The following is a 6447-nucleotide window of genomic DNA, read 5'->3' on the forward strand; positions in this document are numbered from 1 at the left end:
GAGGAAACACTTCCACCAAGTAGATTTGAAGCAGATGGCAAAAGGTCTAAACAATTGAGACTATGATTACGGCATCCCTTTTCATAGTTCTGAAATTGTTTAGACACACATGCATGCTAGCTAAGGAAAGGTGTATGATTTTGATAAAGTTTTATCAAAGCATCTCGTATCAGAAATCTGAACTTTGGTAAGAAAGTCAATAAAGTATTGATTTCTAGAAGTCCAGCTGATTTCTGAGTACATGTCAAAGTTAGTGGGAGCATAAGTGTTATGCTAATAATCATCATGTTAGTGGGAGCATGATAATTATTGTTAGTGTTGCAAGTTAGCAATGTTAATTATAGAAAACAAAAGTTTCAATTCGTGAGGCTGCAGGGATTGAAAAAGTTGTTTTGCTATAATTAAGGGAGAGGATATACTTCGTTTCAGTTCTAAAGGCTTAGATTGAGACCTTAATCATCTTTAGTCAAGAATATATATGAATTTCATGTTGCATTGGTTCAACTTAAGGAAATTCTATATATTGCGTTCTCAAAATTCGATTATGATTACGGCATCCCTCTTCATAGTCAAATTTTGAAAACATGGCAAATAAAAATATTGTAGCAAAAGACTGGTCTAGAATCATGTCTTTATATGATTCCACTGACAGCAATATTGGAAAATGGATTTGATTCTTTCATTTGTGGTAGTGTCTAAATTTACCAAATCAGGAAAGTTCCTCATCACCCAAGTTTCAATTGGACCGAAACTTGGAATCATGCAAGTTGAATAGTATGATGAATGAGAACTTTCAAGCATTGGAAAATCAAGACTAATTACTTGTTCACATGGATGTGTGAGTCAAGTGAAGGACTAAAGGGATCGAGTACACATTCTTGTGCACTGGTCATGTCCACCTCAAAGCTCGTTAAGACTATTTGATTTACTAAAGTTTAGTAATTATGGTTATAATTATAAGTTTAAGTATAATTCTAAAACATTGGAAAAGTCTCAATGTATGGCAGAACGAATGGGAAGAATCAAATTAGGCAGAAGGATAAAAGTTTCTCAAATTAGGAGAGTACTTTAGTATCATGTTTGTGATCATCTTAATGATTTAGAAATCATATCACAATTAGTCCTCTAAAGGTCATCTTAGTGCATTCTTATGACTAAGAAGAGGAGTCATGAATTGTTGAAATGGTTAGATCAGGAAGATGAGTCATACTTTGTTCCAAAACAATTCTTAGAATCATACTCCAAGATTGTAACTTGAGTGACATATCTTAAAGAAAGGTTTAAAACACTTGTCAAATGTAAGAGTAAAAGTGTCCTACTCTTTTACATTTGAAATTGGTAAGTTGTGATGTTTTGGATAAAACAAAGACCAACTAAGGCCAATTGTGTGAAGTGTTTGCCTTGATAAAGAATCCGCACTATCTCTTGAATATTTGGCAAGATAGTCTTATATGTCAAGAGGATAGTGGGAGTCTTAAAGATCCTACAAAGAATTTCAAGAACTAATCAAGAATAAAACACGAGGTTCTTCACTAGCACATGACTTGAGGTTTATAACCTATCGTGTTGACATATTTTGTGCCCATTCCAGTTAAAGTTGGATTTGCATAGGAGTTCTGAAAGTTCTCAATTGGTTGCATAACAACTTGGAAGCAATGACAGGCTCTGTACTGCCAGGTGGCAAGAAGTTAAGATTGCATAAGTTCAGTCCATATGAGTTTGGATTTGTCATTATCCGTGTCTTGTGACTATGGTTTTGACGATTCACATGGATAAGAACACATACACCATAAAATCTAAGGGTCATAAGGTTTCTCTCCGATTCATGAAAATGATGGTGAGGAAACACTTCCACCAAGTAGATTTGAAGCAGATGGCAAAAGGTCTAAACAATTGAGACTATGATTACGACATCCCTTTTCATAGTTCTGAAATTGTTTAGACACACATGCATGCTAGCTAAGGAAAGGTGTATGATTTTGATAAAGTTTTATCAAAGCATCTCGTATCAGAAATCTGAACTTTGGTAAGAAAGTCAATAAAGTATTGATTTCTAGAAGTCCAGCTGATTTCTGAGTACATGTCAAAGTTAGTGGGAGCATAAGTGTTATGCTAATAATCATCATGTTAGTGGGAGCATGATAATTATTGTTAGTGTTGCAAGTTAGCAATGTTAATTATAGAAAACAAAAGTTTCAATTCGTGAGGCTGCAGGGATTGAAAAAGTTGTTTTGCTATAATTAAGGGAGAGGATATACTTCGTTTCAGTTCTAAAGGCTTAGATTGAGACCTTAATCATCTTTAGTCAAGAATATATATGAATTTCATGTTGCATTGGTTCAACTTAAGGAAATTCTATATATTGCGTTCTCAAAATTCGATTATGATTACGGCATCCCTCTTCATAGTCAAATTTTGAAAACATGGCAAATAAAAATATTGTAGCAAAAGACTGGTCTAGAATCATGTCTTTATATGATTCCACTGACAGCAATATTGGAAAATAGATTTGATTCTTTCATTTGTGGTAGTGTCTAAATTTACCAAATCAGGAAAGTTCCTCATCACCCAAGTTTCAATTGGACCGAAACTTGGAATCATGCAAGTTGAATAGTATGATGAATGAGAACTTTCAAGCATTGGAAAATCAAGACTAATTACTTGTTCACATGGATGTGTGAGTCAAGTGAAGGACTAAAGGGATCGAGTACACATTCTTGTGCACTGGTCATGTCAACCTCAAAGCTCGTTAAGACTATTTGATTTACTAAAGTTTAGTAATTATGGTTATAATTATAAGTTTAAGTATAATTCTAAAACATTGGAAAAGTCTCAATGTATGGCAAAACGAATGGGAAGAATCAAATTAGGCAGAAGGATAAAAGTTTCTCAAATTAGGAGAGTACTTTAGTATCATGTTTGTGATCATCTTAATGATTTAGAAATCATATCACAATTAGTCCTCTAAAGGTCATCTTAGTGCATTCTTATGACTAAGAAGAGGAGTCATGAATTGTTGAAATGGTTAGATCAGGAAGATGAGTCATACTTTGTTCCAAAACAATTCTTAGAGTCATACTCCAAGATTGTAACTTGAGTGACATATCTTAAAGAAAGGTTTAAAACACTTGTCAAATGTAAGAGTAAAAGTGTCCTACTCTTTTACATTTGAAATTGGTAAGTTGTGATGTTTTGGATAAAACAAAGACCAACTAAGGCCAATTGTGTGAAGTGTTTGCCTTGATAAAGAATCCGCACTATCTCTTGAATATTTGGCAAGATAGTCTTATATGTCAAGAGGATAGTGGGAGTCTTAAAGATCCTAAAAAGAATTTCAAGAACTAATCAAGAATAAAACACGAGGTTCTTCACTAGCACATGACTTGAGGTTTATAACCTATCGTGTTGACATATTTTGTGCCCATTCCAGTTAAAGTTGGATTTGCATAGGAGTTCTGAAAGTTCTCAATTGGTTGCATAACAACTTGGAAGCAATGACAGGCTCTGTACTGCCAGGTGGCAAGAAGTTAAGATTGCATAAGTTCAGTCCATATGAGTTTGGATTTGTCATTATCCGTGTCTTGTGACTATGGTTTTGACGATTCACATGGATAAGAACACATACACCATAAAATCTAAGGGTCATAAGGTTTCTCTCCGATTCATGAAAATGATGGTGAGGAAACACTTCCACCAAGTAGATTTGAAGCAGATGGCAAAAGGTCTAAACAATTGAGACTATGATTACGGCATCCCTTTTCATAGTTCTGAAATTGTTTAGACACACATGCATGCTAGCTAAGGAAAGGTGTATGATTTTGATAAAGTTTTATCAAAGCATCTCGTATCAGAAATCTGAACTTTGGTAAGAAAGTCAATAAAGTATTGATTTCTAGAAGTCCAGCTGATTTCTGAGTACATGTCAAAGTTAGTGGGAGCATAAGTGTTATGCTAATAATCATCATGTTAGTGGGAGCATGATAATTATTGTTAGTGTTGCAAGTTAGCAATGTTAATTATAGAAAACAAAAGTTTCAATTCGTGAGGCTGCAGGGATTGAAAAAGTTGTTTTGCTATAATTAAGGGAGAGGATATACTTCGTTTCAGTTCTAAAGGCTTAGATTGAGACCTTAATCATCTTTAGTCAAGAATATATATGAATTTCATGTTGCATTGGTTCAACTTAAGGAAATTCTATATATTGCGTTCTCAAAATTCGATTATGATTACGGCATCCCTCTTCATAGTCAAATTTTGAAAACATGGCAAATAAAAATATTGTAGCAAAAGACTGGTCTAGAATCATGTCTTTATATGATTCCACTGACAACAATATTGGAAAATGGATTTGATTCTTTCATTTGTGGTAGTGTCTAAATTTACCAAATCAGGAAAGTTCCTCATCACCCAAGTTTCAATTGGACCGAAACTTGGAATCATGCAAGTTGAATAGTATGATGAATGAGAACTTTCAAGCATTGGAAAATCAAGACTAATTACTTGTTCACATGGATGTGTGAGTCAAGTGAAGGACTAAAGGGATCGAGTACACATTCTTGTGCACTGGTCATGTCCACCTCAAAGCTCGTTAAGACTATTTGATTTACTAAAGTTTAGTAATTATGGTTATAATTATAAGTTTAAGTATAATTCTGAAACATTGGAAAAGTCTCAATGTATGGCAGAACGAATGGGAAGAATCAAATTAGGCAGAATGATAAAAGTTTCTCAAATTAGGAGAGTACTTTAGTATCATGTTTGTGATCATCTTAATGATTTAGAAATCATATCACAATTAGTCCTCTAAAGGTCATCTTAGTGCATTCTTATGACTAAGAAGAGGAGTCATGAATTGTTGAAATGGTTAGATCAGGAAGATGAGTCATACTTCGTTCCAAAACAATTCTTAGAGTCATACTCCAAGATTGTAACTTGAGTGACATATCTTAAAGAAAGGTTTAAAACACTTGTCAAATGTAAGAGTAAAAGTGTCCTACTCTTGTACATTTGAAATTGGTAAGTTGTGATGTTTTGGATAAAACAAAGACCAACTAAGGCCAATTGTGTGAAGTGTTTGCCTTGATAAAGAATCCGCACTATCTCTTGAATATTTGGCAAGATAGTCTTATATGTCAAGAGGATAGTGGGAGTCTTAAAGATCCTAAAAAGAATTTCAAGAACTAATCAAGAATAAAACCTGAGGTTCTTCACTAGCACATGACTTGAGGTTTATAACCTATCGTGTTGACATATTTTGTGCCCATTCCAGTTAAAGTTGGATTTGCATAGGAGTTCTGAAAGTTCTCAATTGGTTGCATAACAACTTGGAAGCAATGACAGGCCCTGTACTGCCAGGTGGCAAGAAGTTAAGATTGCATAAGTTCAGTCCATATGAGTTTGGATTTGTCATTATCCGTGTCTTGTGACTATGGTTTTGACGATTCACATGGATAAGAACACATACACCATAAAATCTAAGGGTCATAAGGTTTCTCTCTGATTTATGAAAATGATGGTGAGGAAACACTTCCACCAAGTAGATTTGAAGCAGATGGCAAAAGGTCTAAACAATTGAGACTATGATTACGACATCCCTTTTCATAGTTCTGAAATTGTTTAGACACACATGCATGCTAGCTAAGGAAAGGTGTATGATTTTGATAAAGTTTTATGAAAGCATCTCGTATCAGAAATCTGAACTTTGGTAAGAAAGTCAATAAAGTATTGATTTCTAGAAGTCCAGCTGATTTCTGAGTACATGTCAAAGTTAGTGGGAGCATAAGTGTTATGCTAATAATCATCATGTTAGTGGGAGCATGATAATTATTGTTAGTGTTGCAAGTTAGCAATGTTAATTATAGAAAACAAAAGTTTCAATTCGTGAGGCTGCAGGGATTGAAAAAGTTGTTTTGCTATAATTAAGGGAGAGGATATACTTCGTTTCAGTTCTAAAGGCTTAGATTGAGACCTTAATCATCTTTAGTCAAGAATATATATGAATTTCATGTTGCATTGGTTCAACTTAAGGAAATTCTATATATTGCGTTCTCAAAATTCGATTATGATTACGGCATCCCTCTTCATAGTCAAATTTTGAAAACATGGCAAATAAAAATATTGTAGCAAAAGACTGGTCTAGAATCATGTCTTTATGTGAGACATCATGAATCGTGTACCATTTGCTTTGGGTACAGGATCGATTGCATGTGCTATAATAGTTGTCATTGCTAAATTTTTCCAAATGCCCAGAGGCATTAAGAAGGGAAAAGGTCTAGAATTGGATATGACTAAAATGATTAAGCAATTGTCGAGGACAATCTGAGGTTTACCAAAGATTGGTTGCTCACGGACAGTTGGAAGTATAGTGCTAATCTTGGAAGGACCATATTGATATATTCTGAAAAGAGGCATCTCTTATTCAGAAGTGATAGTCAAAATGAGAATATG

The sequence above is a fragment of the Lactuca virosa genome, chromosome 3 (genome assembly GCF_052849685.1).
Source record: "Lactuca virosa cultivar CGN04683 chromosome 3, Lactuca_virosa_CGN04683_v6, whole genome shotgun sequence".
In the NCBI taxonomy this organism is placed as follows: domain Eukaryota; kingdom Viridiplantae; phylum Streptophyta; class Magnoliopsida; order Asterales; family Asteraceae; genus Lactuca; species Lactuca virosa.